The 16,389-nt window shown below is 37.3% G+C and overlaps 1 protein-coding gene across 1 annotated transcript in view; it reads left to right on the top strand.

Moving 5' to 3' along the window:
* The window catches only part of AGMO (alkylglycerol monooxygenase), a 362,895-nt gene that overhangs the window by 96,875 nt on the left and 249,631 nt on the right, over positions 1 to 16,389 (top strand). The window lies entirely within an intron of this gene.

Consider the following 16,389-nt stretch of genomic DNA (forward strand, 5'->3'; position numbering starts at 1 on the left):
GGAAGAGCACAAAGGTGATATACCACTCAGTGTGAAAGGGATCAGTTGTTAAAATATCATTAATTCAGAACTCAGTAATTAGCATATGTGTTCATTCAAATGAGACCTCTTCTGGATAAAATCAGGATGATTATGAGCATGGTTTTCTCTAGGAGTCCTCTAATCCACTTTAGAAAGCCCATGATTTTCTCCTCCTTCTGGTATCACCCTGACTGAGTGGAAAGTTTTCTTTCTTTGCTCGGGCTGCCTGGAGCCCTACTTGTCAATGATTATCACGAGCTGGTTGGACTTGTTGGTGAGGAAGCAGCATTTCTTTAGTTTGTGCCCATCCCTGACTTAGTTGGCCAGTGGTAATTCACTTTATAGCTTGTTTCAGAGTCTGTTCCTTGTGCACGGCACTCTATCTCCTAACTGAGCATTTTCACTGGCTGGAATACTCTCCCTTTTGACTTTCTTGGCTTCCTCCAAGGCTCAACTAAAATTGCACATTCTTCAGGAAACCTTTCCCAGTCTTCCTTAGTCTCTGTACCTTCCATTCTGACACTGTCCCCAAATTATCCCATATACACCTTTTTGCATGTAGTTGTTGGCCTGTTGTCTCCTCTTTAAATTGTGAGCTCCTTGAGAACAGGGACTGATAGGTTTGTGGAATTTTTTTTTTTGCTATTCTTTGTATCCTTAGCACTTAGCATAGTGCCTAGCACCCCTGAAATGTATGGAAATCTAAACTAGGCATTACCCTCCTGACCCTTCATATCAGGGAGAAGGAGGGTCACTGGTAAGCTGCCTCTGTAGGGCTCTATTGGAAAGTCCATGAAGTTAGCAGGAGGAAGGAAGAGGGTTGAGTAATAGGTGGTCATTTCTGCTGAGGCTAAAGGGGGAGCTGAATTGTGAAGAAGTCACTGGGGGTTGAGTGGTGGACATAGAGGTCAGAGATCCATTCAGTCAATAAACATTTATTAAGCACCTACGGTGTTCCAGGCACTATGACAAATGTCTGGAGATACAAAAAGAGGCAAAAGACAGTCTCTACCTTCAAGGACCTCATAATCTAATCCAGGCAGAAACACAGATCCATACCACAAGGCACAAGGGCCAGCCTCTCTAGCAATGCACCCTGTAAGTTTGTCTGGGCCAACATGAAATGCCACTTAGTACAAGTAAGCATTTATGTCTACTGTTGTATTGATCTCAAATGGTGATAGTGTAAATTCACCCCAGATTTAATAATTCTAACCTGAGATGTGGTCATAGATCTGAAAAACTGCTTTAAAGTGATTTCCACATCACAAAAAAACAAACAAAAAATCCCAACCCCCTTGCTTTCATATATTGCAAGTAGCTTGTGTCAAAATTAAGGGGTTGCCAGTTGCTTGGAAGGGATATCATCCCAACCATGGGGAGGCTGTGTGTATGTTCAGAAATTCAGATAATTAAATGTTCATACACTGCTATGAAACATGTCCCTAATATTATACATATTTAGAGTTGGCTTGAAGTAGATTTGGGGGAAGGAAGAGTTGATTAATTCACATGCCTGAAACAGACTTCATGTAGCAGCGTGAAAGTCCCAACAAGCTCAGAAAATAATGGTGTTCCATTGTGGGGATGAAAATTGTAGCTGACATCCTGGCCTTCATTTGATGTGAATTAGAGCTGGTATGTCAGCCCACATTTCCATCCCCACAACTGAATTTCCTTGCCCTTAGACCTTTCACATTACATAAATGTACCTTTTACTTGCTCAATATATTCCACATGTCTGCATGAAACCGGTGATGGTGGTTAATTCTGCAGCACATGCTAGTTCTGAGGGACCTGCCTCCTCCATTGTCCCTCAGATTGTGTTGACATGGAAAAGACCTGGGGAATCTGATCCTGAGAAAGGGGCACCTCCCCTTACCCTTTTAGAATAAAAAATACGAGCAGCACCACATGTCTACATCCTCACATACCTGCACACCCATGTGGGATAACCCTTTAAAAAAAGACAGAAATGCATTTTAGATTAAAAATGTATCCTTTGTCCTAACTCCATGTAAAAATTACAGACATCTTTTGTATAGCTGTTTTCATCTCATTGTTTTTCACCAGTGAGTGAAATAATAGATCTACTTACAATGAATTTATTTATTCATACTTTCATTCACTCAATAACTACATATTAAGCATCTATGAGCACATGAAATCCAAATACAATTATATATATTATATATAATAGATATTACATATACATATAATATACAGATATAATATATAATATGCATATTATATATATTTATGTATGTATGTATAACATCCCTTGCCCTCAAGCAATTTCCATTGTAATGAGGAGAAGCATTGTGTACACAGGTAAGTCAATACAAAATATGTAAATAAATATAGCAGAATTTGTCAGTGGAGGGGAGGATAGCACTAGCTACTGGGAGGAACAGGAAAGATGTCTGAGAGGTAGAACCTTGAAGGAAACAACATATTCTCAAAATCAAAAGTATGAAGGGAGTATATTCCAGGCATGAGGACACAGCATGTGTAGAAAGTACATTCCACATCATAGATGTCCACAAACATTCCTTGTCAAATGAAAATAAGTAAATGGAGACAAAATATATTTGAAAGAACAATTCAGTTTACTGTCTGACTTTTAAAGAAGTTGAAACAAAGTAGCTAATATATATATACATATATGTATATATACATATATATATACATATATGTATATATACATATATAGATGTATATATACTTATATATATACACATAATTTAGTTGACTAGGACTTTTCTTCACTCCCAGGCTTTGTGTCAAAATTCTGGTACCTTAGACAACAGCTTAACCTGATTGACGACATATGGTAGTATTTGTTCACTAGCAATTACTTCCTGGAATTCAATGCAGAAAGTTGCCGATTGGGTATTTTGTCCATGCTGTTATGGCACTCTCCCCCTGATCACAGCTTGGCATGAATCTCAGTCTGAGGCTCATAGCCTTCTTGCATGTTCCATCCATTCCCAATCTTAGGGTCCTTTACTCCCTCTTGGATGTCTTTAGGGATCTTTGACTTCATCTATGAGTGCTCCTTCTTCAATGTTTCAAATCTCAATTGCTCTTTAACTGTTTCTCCCATGTGATTTTTATCCCTGTCTCTCCATAAATTTTCCACAAATCAGCCACCTAATACACTGGCCCAAACTGGATAGTTGTTTTAATGGGTCAAGAGTTAATGCTGATCTCATTTTTGCAGTATGATCACCCTCATACGGCTTTGGACATGTGACTACCATGTCCTTTGCTTCTCCTCATTTCACACTGGTCATTATTTGTAACAGTCTCATGTCTTTCTATTGTCTTTTAGGTGATTTGTGAATTTTTATTCTTCTGAGATCACAGTGTTCCATGTCGTTTGGTTGTATATCACCTTTAGAATACTGGTATTAAAGATACACCTTGTGTTTGCTGGGACTTTGGGGTTTTAGATAATGTGGTACTTTCTCAAATACAATCCTGACAAAGAGATAGAAAAAAAATGTGTAAATAAAATAATAATAGCTAATATTTAGGATACTTTAAGGTTTCCAAAGTGTTGTGTATGTATTATTTCATCCTTACAACAATTCTATGAAGTAGGTGCTATTATTATAATACATAATTATATAATATAAAGGCATTATTATATATTCGAGAGGTTAAATATCTTGTCCAGGACACGGGCACAGCTAGTACATGGAATTTGAACTCAGATCTTCCTGGATCCAACTTCAGTCCTCTTTCCACTGTGCAAAATGTTTCTCCATCTCATATCACACACCCTTACAGTATACTGACTTTTAGATTCTAGAATTTCATTGGTGTAAGCCATATGCCCACTCACATGGATTAAACATTCTTTGTGAATTTAGTAATTGGTCGTGGAGGATGATCATGGTTGAAAAAGTCATCACCTTAGGACCAGCCTGGGGATGAGCTCAAAACTTTCTGAGGCTGATCCTTGACTGATGGACAACATATAATCATAGTTTTTTTTTTCCAATTTGGCATATGGATATGTTTCATGATTGGTCCACTGATACCACAAGTGGTCTTATTTTAAAATTAATATTCCTAAGATTTTCATAGTTATTTAGCTCCACAGTGGCTTTTTTTCCTCTATAAATTGTTCTCCTGGTTCTGCTCATTTCATTTATCACTTCATAAAAAGTCTTCAAAATTATTCATTTTCATAATATCAGTATTGTGGTAAAAATGGTCCCTGTAAATCTGTTCACTTTACTCTGCCTCAGTTCATACACATCTTTCCAGATCACTTTGCAATCATCCATTTCCTCATTTCTTATAGTCCATCTCTAACCCTAATTCCATCATACCACAACTCAGCTGTTTTTCAGTTGATGGCCATCTTTGTAGTTTCCCATATTTTATCACCATAAAAAGCTCCTACAAATATTTTTGTATATATAGGACTTTTTGCTCCTTTATCTCTTTTAGGAATAGCCTAACAGTAGAATAGTTGTGTCAAAGGACTTGCACTATCTAGTAACTTCATTATTCCAAATTGCTTTCCAGAATGGTTGTACCCATCCACAGGTCTATCACCCATGAATCAATGTGCCTGTTTTCCCACAGCCCTTCCAACATAAATCCTTTTCCCTTCCTGCCACCTGTGTCAATCTAAGTGTGAAGTGAAATCTAAGAAATTCTTTAATAACCATTCTCTAGTAATGACTGGCAATTTTTATATTACTGTAAAGAACCTGGGTTTCTTTCCTTGAAATATGCCTGTTCATGTCCTTAGGCTGTTTATCAATTGGAGAATGTCTCTAATTCTTATACTTTTTAATCAGTTCTTCATATAGCTAGGAAATGGCTCATTTATCAGAGAAATTTATGGCAAAAATGTTGGTCTAGTGATTTCCCTTTTAATCTTAGGCTTATTAGATTTGTTTGTGGAAATAAAAAGGTTTTTAAATATTATGTTTTAAAAATTATCCATTATATTTTTGTGATCCTCTCTATTGCTTATTTGGTCATAAACTTTTCCATCTATATATGAGATAGATGTTGTTGTTCCCATGATTCTCTAATTTGTTTATGATGTGACCTTTTATACCTATGTCACATACCAGTTAAATTCTGAGGTATTGGTCTAAGTCTGTCTCCTTCCATAATGCTGTCTATATTTCCAAGTAGTGTTACTTTTTTTTTTTTATCAAATTCTGAGTTTTTATGTCAGTAGCTGAGATGTTTGTGTTTACTGAATACTAGGCTAAAAGTGTTAACATTTGCTTCTATGTACCTAACCTGTTCCATGAATCAATTTATTTTTTAATTTGGACTAAGTTATTTTGCTAATTTCTGCTTTCTAGTACAGTTTGAGATACATCTGGCCAATGTTAAGACTCTTTCATTCCCTTTTCTTTTCATTATTTCTCCTGAGATTGTTGAGCTTATTTTCACTCAACATGGGGGGATGTTTATTATTTTAATTCATACAGTTTTGTGTGATTTTTCATGTAGTTAATACCATATTAGAATTAATTATTCCTTAAATGTGATAGAATTTGCTCATGAATTCACATGGTCCTGGAGATTTTTATTCTTTGGAAGTTTTTTTATTGCTAAATTTCTTCCTTAAAGGTTGAGTTTAGAGTCTTTATCTTTGATCTGTTTATTTGTAAATTTTATTTTTTTAAATAAAAATTTCTTTATTTCCCTTAAGTTCTCAGTTTTATTTGAATATACTTGAGCAAAATTATTTCTAATAATAGCCCACATTTCTTCTTTATTTGTTACTTATACTCATTTTCCATTTTAAGTATTATTTGGTTTTTTCTTCTTTTTTAATTCACATTAGCTAATGGTTTATATATTATATTGGTTTTTGGTAGACTTCCTGATTTGATTTACCAATTTACTTTTTTTTGTTTTCAACTTCGGTATTTTTTTATTCAATTTTCAAGATTTACATGTTTGAGTTTAATGTGAGTTTTAAAATATAATTATTGTTCTATTAGTTTTAGTTGCATTCCTAATTCATCAATCTGTCATTTATATTTTTGTTAATAGACGAGATATGACTTTTCCCTTAAGGGTTGCTTTTGCCACATTCCCCAAATATTGGAAAGTTATCTCCTTGGTGTCATTATCCTTAATGAATTTATTTGTAGTTTCTATGATTTGTTTTTTGACCCAATAATTCTTTATTATTTAGTATAAAGTTGATTTTTAATATTTTAGTGACCCTTTAGTAAAATTTCTATCACATTGAGATTAGTAAAGCATGTGTGTAATATTTTTTTTATTTGTTTGTGATGACTTTTTTAAAAATCCTCAGACATGATCATTTTTGTAGAGGTACCATTTGCAGCTCAGAAATATGTATGCTCCTTTCTTTTTCCTTTCAGTAATCATGAAATGTTAGTTGAAACTATTTTTTTTCATATCCTCATCATTAACAGGAAGTTCTTTATTTAGATTTTATACAGAATATCTTCTATGATATTAAAATCGTAGAAATGTAAATTGACAGTCAATTCCTCTATTTACTTATCTATAAAATGAGGATTCTAATATTGTAGGAGGGATTTTTTTTATAATGGGGTATATTACACACACACACACACACACGGAAATGGAAAACTACTCCAGTGTCTCTGCCAAGAAAATCCAAATGGGTGGGGTTCCAAAGAATTGGACATGACTGAAATGACAGAACAACAACAACAAACTACCCTCAAGGAGTTTGCATTCTAATAGGCAATAGGTAATATTTAAATATCACTTTAAAATTTGTAAAGTCCTTTAAACATAATATATCATTTATTTCTGACAACAGTCCTGGGAGGTCGGTGCTAATAACACTCTCATTTTGCACATGAGGGAACTGAAAGGTCAAATGAATTACCAAGGGACATCCAGCTAGTAAGTGTTGTGTCTTCCTGACTCCAGCATGAGCACTCTAACTACCATACCACCTAGATGCCTACTGAGGGGAAATAATGAATGCATTGATAAATATATACAAATATATATCAGGTAAATGTAGAGCGATTGGAGGATGGGTATACTAACAAAATGGTGGATGAGGGAGGGCCTTATAAAGATGTATCTTGAGCTGTCATGTTGGGGAGCCAATGTATCCAATAATAGAATTGAACTGAAGGTAATTTGAGAAGGAAGAAAAGAATGAAGAACTAGGGGAATTGAGAAAGACTTTGCTCACATGGAAGGTGGCCCCAAATTTGATACTTAAAGGATCCTAAAGATTGTAAGGAGGAAGTGAAGAGTATGAAAATTCCAGGGAGAAGGAGAGTTGGCCTTTAGGACAAGAGATCAGAAGTGGGAAGTCAAGTTTAGGCAGTAGCAAGCCCACTCTGAAAAATAGTGGGAATGAATGGGAATATTAAGGAATAAGCGTAGAAAGATAAGCAGAAGCCAGAAGAATGAGAGAGTTAAATGCCAAGGGAAAGGATTTCTTTTTTATCCCAGAAGCAATTAGGAGGCAAGAAAGATTTTTGTGTAGGAGAAGCCAATGGTCACACCTGTGTTTTAAGAATATTTAATCTGGGTGAACTTCGAGCCCACTCACATTTTCAACATCACTTCTAAAAGGAATCCTAGTGCCTCTCCCAGATTGTTCCAGTCTAGTACTCACATCATGAAAACATGAGAGAATCTCACACCTTTCTGAAGCGTGATTGTACTTGGGCTCAGGAATGTCTTTCAAGCCTTCGTCTGGGGACCTGTGGTTACTTTCAGGATGATTAAGAACTGTTTGAACACTTGTAGCTCAGAAGAAAAGAAAGGGTCACATTTCACTTCTTTCAGCATTCACATCTGCCTTAGCCCATCATCTTCTTGATTTCTGGCATGGCTGCCAATGCCAACCACAGAACAGTGTCCTCATATCTAAGGGGTCTTGGGAATAGCCCCCTGATGCTGCAGACAAATATGTGGCATTCTGTGAGCTTGGCAGCCACTTTATTCTGGAAAAGTTAAAAAGACTCTGGTTTTCCTATATTGGCAAGAGAGATGAATTCTCAAGTCCTGAATCATTTATTGAGAAGGGTCTGCCTTGGATCCCCTGGAGGACCCATGAACAAAGTGCCAAAAGGCGTTCTCTGAATGGGAAGCTGGGCGGTGCTCAGCAATTTCTGTCTTTCCTCAGAAGGTCTTCAGGGATAGATGTGGAAACCTTGACTAGCACAGATATAGACAGGTTATAGCCCTGCTTTAATGTGACCCTAGAGGCCATCCTCCAAAATAAGTAGATGGCCAGGATCACACAGTCTGTATACATCAGAGGCAGAATTTAAATTAAGTTCTTTCTGATTCAAAAAGTGACCTTCAATCCAGTCTCATATTTTCTCTCTTTTATTATTGCTTTCATTATCTTCATCATTCTCATCATCCTCATCAGCATCATTGTCTTTGTCATCATCATTATTACATTTCAGTAAGCATTTATTGTCTTCTAGGTAGGCAGCATACTCATCACTTAAAGAACTGGGTCATATGAATGCAAAGTTAGAAATCATACAAAATTGGCTCCCAAGGAACTCTTAATCAGATAATTGGAAGAAGATGTACTTTCCAACTGCAAACACAGATGGTGATGTCAGTAAAGATGTTCTCTTTCCATAAATGTTTGAAGACCTGGGTGTGAATCTTGCCTCAGAAACTTATTAATTGTGTGACCCTAACTTCTCTGGGGATCAGTGTTCTCATCCGTAAAATGAGTGGGTTTGATATAAGGTCCTGTCCTGCTCTAAATCTATGATCCTATTCATATACCAAATTCCCTAAATCACAGGAGATACTTTTTGTGAACTTCTCAGGATGAAAAATATATCAACATTCAGGAAATAGGCTGCTGAGCTCTTCAAACTTAGCTGGGATAGTCCTCAAAGGACAGATACTTGAAACTAAGACTGATCTAATTAGGACAGATCTGTAAATGCTTGCATCCTTCTGCCAGAGTCTCTAAGAGCTCCAAGGCATTCTGGGTCATGTTGGGGCACCAGAGGAGGAATTTAGTGAAGGGGACCCTTTGGGAAAGTCATATTGACTTAGGGTCCCAGTGATATAAGGAAGATATATGCAATAGGGAGGTCTAGAAAGAGTGTTAGGAGAAATCTGAAGGACAGATGGCTTTCAGCTTCATAGAGTGGATGATAGAGAAGTGATTAGGAAAGACCTGGAAATAGTCTCCTGGAATCAAGGTAATATCCACATTGAACCTTAATGGAAGAGAGGGAATTTTAATTGGGGAGAGAAGGAGGAAATTCTAGGTATGAGGGATGACATGAAAGTTTCTTGTGATGAGACTGACCAGAAGGAGAATAGGAGAAAGGAAACAAATTAGATCACAATGTAGAATAAGTTGAGGGGAAAACTGTGAGGTAAGGCTTGAAAGTATGTTGAAGACATATTGAGGACAACATTAAATGCCAGGATCAGGCATTTATATTTTATTTCTAGGTAATAGGGAACCACGCAAAGTTTATGAGCAGAGAAATGATATGATGTCATTGGTATGAGCACTAAAAAAGAAGTGAGGAAAATCTGAGTTTAAATATTGCCTCAGTCACTTGCAGGTTGCATGACCCTGAGTAAGAGACCTAAATATGTGTAGGAATATTAATAGGATCTATCTTCTAAAGTTACTGTAAGGCTCAAAAGAGATAGACCTGGGCAAACTACTTTACAAAGTGATGATATTTAAATGCTGGAAGAAAACATTAGCAAGAAGTTTACTTTCTTTGTGAAGGTTACTAAGGGATGAATTAGGGAAAAAAAAAACATTTCTGAGTCAAGGGGCTGGAGAACGGATAGAAGAAAGTCAAGAAGACCAGTGTTCTCAGCAGAAATAGCAAGGTCCTACACCAGAAGAATAGTTGCAGTGAGAATAGAAATATTCTCATAGATTTAGGACCTCCTTGAAGTGTTCATTCCCTCCAATGATGCAGATGGTAGCTAGCCTATTCTATGCCACTCTTGTCCTTTTCATTCCATTTTCATCTCAGGGGGTTAACCTACCCAGCTAGATGTCCTCCTAGCTTTCTAGGAAGGCAGCTGGCAGTGCTACAGTGCATAGAGTTCTGGGCCTAGAGTCAGGAAGACTTGAGTTCAAATCCAGCCTCAGATACTTCCTAGCTGTGTGACTGAGCAAATCACTTAACCTGTCTGCCTCTGTTTCCTCATCTGTAAAATGCGGAAGATAATAGTGCCTCTTCCCAGGGTTGTTGTGTGATCATATTTCTAAAGCACTTTGCGTACCTTAAGGTGATGCCTAGATGCTTGCTCTTATTATTCTCCCGACCCAAGAAAGCCAGCAACTTTTTGTACTTCCCTCTTTCTACCAGCCCACCTGCATGACTGATGTTTCTCCCTTTAGGGTTGTGTGTAGAGACCAGAGAAATAACTCAGGAGGAGGCAGCAGAAAGATGTCAAAAGGGAGTCAGGAAGTCATCCACCTCATTTCTGGCTAGAGATTTCTTAGAAAGACTTTCAGCAGGAGGCAGCAGAAAGATGTCAAAAGGGAGTCAGGAAGTCATCCACTTCATTTCTGGCTAGAGATTTTTCAGAAAGACTTTCCAACAATATTCCATGAATCAGTGTTAACATATCATCTTTTCAAATGTCAACATTTCTTCTGGAAGTATTGTTCTTCAGCTGCTTAGAAGTCCTTCAATCTGCTAATCAATTTACCTAAAACCTGAGAATGTCAGAGAGACGGATCATCTTGGTGACTGGGGGGGTTGCCTCATGAGACCTGCACAATAGACCTGGTTCTATTGCTGTAGGGGTTAGGTGTAACTTACTTGACTTTTTTAGGCCACTGTTTTATTGTTTCTATTAAGAAAGACTACTGAGGCAGCATGGTACTCTGGAGAGAGTACTAGCTCTAAAATCAAAGGACTTGGTCAAATTCCACTTCTGATGCTTATTGTTTGTACAATATGAATATTCAAGAAAGAATAAATCAGAAGACATTCAGAGTTAAGTTGCATATATGACCCCATGAAGAGAAAAAGATGGTCATGGTCCCAAAATACCAGGCATATCATTTGCCTTGGTGGCATTTCCCTCCATGCATGCCCAACTACCATTTTATTCTGTGTTTGTGCTTACAGTTCCCAAGGACAATGTGTCCATTTGTGGGAGAGTTTCTTCCAGTTTCATGGGGGAAATGTTAGTCTTCTTATTAGGTTATTTTAGTAAATGCCATGACTTTGAGTTAATTGGATAAACTAGGGGATGTAGTGCTGGAGTGTTAGCCTTAGAATCAGCAAGATGAGTTCAAATCCTTACTCACATACTAAATATGAGTGACTCTGGGTAAGTCATGTAGTTTAAATCAGACTCAACTGCCTCATTTGTAAAATGAAGATCATAAGAGAGCTTACCTCATAGTGTTGCTGTGAGGCTTGAATTAGATGAGATGTGCATAAAGCTCTGAAAATCTCAAACCACTGTATAAATGGCAGCTATCATCAACATCATTGTCATCATCATCATCATCATCATCATCATCATTGTCATAGTCGTGTTGTTATGACTCCTGGATTGTTATTCAGGGGAAATATGCCAGTGGGAGCTTATTGATAGGGCTCTACAGTTTTGTTTTATGTTTGCATAAGGTGTCATGAGAGAACAACACAATGAGGAGTTGATTATGGAGATAAAGGACCTTGATTCCAATTCTCATCCTGCTACTTGCTATATAGTGGCCTTGGGCAAATTATTTAATCATATGGACCTCAGTTTTCTCATCTGTAAATTAAACATGTAGAAATCGTTGCCCTTTGCAATTTGCTCTAATTCTTAATCTGTGATATTTTAGGTTCCTCCTAAATTAACACTTAAATGATGCCACAAATGGGTGTTTTGTTTTGTTTTTAAGATTGGTCATCAGTTGCATGTGGTGTGGAAAGAGAGAGAATGGATAAAAAGAAAAGGGAGAAGGGGCAGGCGTGGCAAAGAGCATGCTGGCTGCAGAGTGAGTTGAAATGTGGGTCACAATTTACAAAGCACACATACGTGAATCCTTGTAACTTGAACCTGGGTAACTGTGAATCCCATTCTAACCAGAAGAACATTTATCATCTGTCTGGCCAATCCCTGAAATAACTCAGATTCTTGGGAATCTCGTTACATTGATCTCCACACCCTTATTTTTCTTTCCAATTTAAATTCAGGATCCTATGCAAATGTGCAGCTTTTGTTTTCCACAACCTCTTCCAAAACTTTTATAAATATTATGAACAGAAAACTTAAGACCGACCTCTGGGGTAATGTGATTATCAAAAAAATAATGACTTGGAAATCAAGTGTGTTGAAAATAAAAAAAAAAATCAAACCATTTAATCAAAGTGGAACAAGACTTATTTTGAGATCCCAGAAAAAAAAAAGTTCATTCCAAGATCCTTTATCTATGACTCCCTAGGGAAAGAGCAGGAAACGAGGGAGTTCTGAGGATGGCTGCTCTTCTCCTTTGCTGAGAATACTCCCCAGCTCAGCCTGCAAACACCTTTTGTTTGCCAAGTCTCGAGGGGGAAGCTGGGACCTGTGCTGACCCCATTGCTAGGGATGAACTTGACCCTACGTTTCAGTAATAAACAAGGGGTTTAGTCAATCAAACTGGTTGTTTGTGACTCATGTAAGCCAGTTGAAACAGCCAGACTAGCTTGTATGTGTCGATACACACAGCCTTAAGGGGATGATTGAATGGTTCTAATGCAAAAGAGAAGTTTTCTCTATGTCCTGTGGTGTATTGTAAAAACACTTTCTGAATTAGCGGTGCCAGAATCTGCCAAGGATGACCACAGGTCCCCTGGGTGTTGGAGCTCAAACTAGGAAGAATGTCCTGCTGGAAGTTGAGGCCTTGAATGTCATGACTTCATCAAGAACAAGTTAGTCATATCAGGATAACCTCATTTTCTTTTCTAACAAGATTCCTGAATGGGTAGATGAAGGGAATGGTCTAGACACTGTTTACCTAGACTTTAGTATTCTGTGTGAAGTGTTTCATACAACCTCATGTGGAGAAGATGGAGAGATAGAGGGAACAGATGCTAATTGCATGTTAATCTCCATGCTAATGCATGCAGAACTCTTGGCCACTCAAAAAGTGATCATTAGAGATTCAATGTATCATGGCAGGAGATCTCCAGTGGAGTAACTTCAGTGTCTAAGCTTGGTATTATACTATTTAATATTGATATCAATTATTTGAATATAGACATAAATGATATGCTAACCAAATTTGGAGGTGACACTAAGTTGAGAGGGAGAACTAAAAATTGGGATGACAGGGTCAGCATCCAACAAACTAGAGCATTAGGCTAAGTGTAATCAGACGAAATTCAGGAAGAATAAATGTAAAGTCTTACATTTGATTACTAAAAACTTCACAAGTATGAAAGAGGAGAGGCTTGGTAGTTTATTTGAAATAAGATCCTGAAGTTTTAGTGATCTAGAAAGTTAACGTGGGCAAAATCTTTATTGTGGCAGCCAAGAAAGTGAATTGGGAATTCAGGCTGTACTGACAGACGTGTGTTACAGGCATAAGGAGGTTGAGAGTGTCGTTGTTCACTGCTCTAGTCAGACCTCAGTGAGAGTCATATTCACTTCTGGGCAGCACAGTTTAAGAAGGACATTGATCGACTCAATTGTCTAGATGTGGATTTCTGGGTTGGTGGAGGGTCTTAAGTCTATGTCACATGGGGAGATGTTGAAGGAAGAACAAATGTTTAGCTTGATGGAAAGATTCAGATGGGATGTAGCAGCTGTCTTCAAGTATTTGGGGACTATTTGGAGAAAGGTATAGACTTGCTCTGCTTTGCTCTAGAGGGAAGACTGAGGACTAATGGGAGATTTGGGGAGGATTGTAAAGAGGGCAATTAGGACTTTTTTTTCAAAAACCATCAGAACTGTTAAAAAAACAATGGAGTAGACTGCCTGGAAAGCAGCAGACTTCCCTTCCTTGGAGGTCTTTGAGCAGAGGCTGGATGGTCATTAGTTTGGTATGTTATGGAGGCCATTCTTGTGGGGCATGGGTTGTATGAGATGCTTACCAAGACCTCATTAACTTTGGATTCAATTTGATTTTTAAAATAATAACAATACCACCCACAAAAAACGAGTCATGTGGATCTGGTTGCAGAAACAGATATAGTGATTAGGATAGCAGTGAAGAAACAGGTCAGTAACACCAGATCTTATAATGAGATGATGCCTTAAGTAGCCTGGAATCATTCAACACCCTGCCATGAATGATATGTTAGAAACTTACTCTGGAGCATAGTCACATAGAGACTAAGAAAAAAAAAATTCCCACATCATATTTTGCCCCCATAATCCCATCCTAGCCCCCATCCTTGACAATTCACCTGAGAATTGGAACCAGAGAATTATCACTGGCAAAACTTTTCCCATAAGTTTTCCATGAATGGCATTGATTTATAGAGATTGAAGGATAACATTTTACTAGATGTGGCTGTAACAGGTACTCACACAAGAAGCCATATTCATGGAAAGAAAAAAAAAACCTTTCAATCTGAATGATCCAATGTAAGAAATCATAACATGTGGGAATGGGAAGCTCAACTCATCTGTGTCATCCTGTCTTCTCCTGGCATTGTCCCCAAAGGTGGTCTCAGACATCCTCCATTCAATTACTTCCATGAAACAACAGTTGTTTTGTCCACCCAGACAAGAGTCTACAGAATATTAAATATGAAAGAATCAGAGCAGAAGAACTCCTTGTTACAGAATTCTTTCTACCTGAACTCCATCAAACATGATGCAGAGAATGAGGAGAAAATAATGATTATAACACCAACACAATAGCAATCACAACAAACATTTATAAAGAAGATTGAGGAGCATATCATAGTAACACAGACAACCATAATGATGTCTGACATTTATAGAGAATTTTAAAGTTTGTAGAACTTCTCTTACATTGGCTTATTGTAGCCACACAATGACCCCATGAGGGAGGTCCTAAAGGTGTTATTATTCCCATTTTACATATGGAGAAATTGAGACTTGGGGAGTAGGGAAAGGGGAAAGCATTTACCAATTACTTTGCAAATGTTATCTCATTTGGGAAAACTTGCCAATCTGAAAGATATAAAGAATTTCACACCCACCAATGTAAATCCTAATAATTCCCTGGCTCAGTTTCTTATTACATATTTGAGAGTCGTCATAGCTGAATTATTTATCACCCCTCTGGCCAAACTGATGTTGGACCCTTTGAGTTATTTACTTAGTCAGTTAGTAAGTATTTGTTGCTATGTGGCAGGCATTGCACTAAATACTGGACATAGGAAGAAAGGCAAGAACAGTTTGTGTTCTTGAGGAGCTCCCAGTTTATTGGGGGAGACAACATGAAAGCTAGAGATTTATGATACAAAGGTTTTTGTTTTTGTTTTTTTTTTTCCAGTTGAGTGCATCCCTTTTTATCCTAGTTGCATTACTTTTGCTCATGATGAAACTTTTTATTTTCAGGTAATTGCAATCATCTATTTTATCATCATCTCAATGCCTTGTTACCCCCCTAACCACAGTTAGGGAACATACCTGGTCTAGTTTCCCTCTCCTTAATATTATATATCTCTTTCTACCTCTCCTCTCTAACCATGCTCTTCCTCCTTTCCCTCTCTTTCTTCCTCTCCCTCTTTTTCCCTTTTTGTCCCTTATCTCTCCTAATGATACAATTCATATGATGATTGAGATCATGTTTGCATTTTGAGATTAGTGCAGCTTGTGGTAAAAGGTGTTGGTCTAAACCTCATTTCTACCAGATAGCTTTCTAGTTTTCCAAACAATTTCAGTGAAACCGGGAGTTACTTTTCAGTTAACTCATATTTTTGGCCTATCGTGCTCTCGGTCAGTAACTGAGTCATTTATTTTTGTTTATTTCTTGTCTCGTCTGTTCCATTGATCTACTTTTACATTTTAAATCAGTACCGAATAACTTTGGTAATTGCCACTTTATTGTACTTTCGCTACTTTTTTTTTCATTATTTTCTTTGATAGAGTATTGAACGTAAAGCAAGGTAGATCGGAATTTAAATCCTTCATCAGACTCTTACTAGTTATTTGACCCTGGGCAAGTCACTTAACCTCTCTTAGACTCAATTTCCTCATCTGTAAAATGGGTATAGTGACATCACCTACCTCATAGGTTCATTGTGAGGAACTAATGAGATATATTATGAAAAGCACTTTACAAAACTTCAAATAGCCTATAAATGCTATTATAATTATTTTTCCTATTAATACTGTTGTGTTGTTCAGTCATTTTCTGTTGTATCTGACTCTTTGTGACCCATGTAGGGTTTCCTTGGCAGAAATATTGAAGTGGTGTGCCATTTCCTT

The sequence above is a fragment of the Vombatus ursinus genome, unplaced genomic scaffold, assembly GCF_900497805.2.
Source record: "Vombatus ursinus unplaced genomic scaffold, bare-nosed wombat genome assembly UNPS02014799.1, whole genome shotgun sequence".
Classification (NCBI taxonomy): domain Eukaryota; kingdom Metazoa; phylum Chordata; class Mammalia; order Diprotodontia; family Vombatidae; genus Vombatus; species Vombatus ursinus.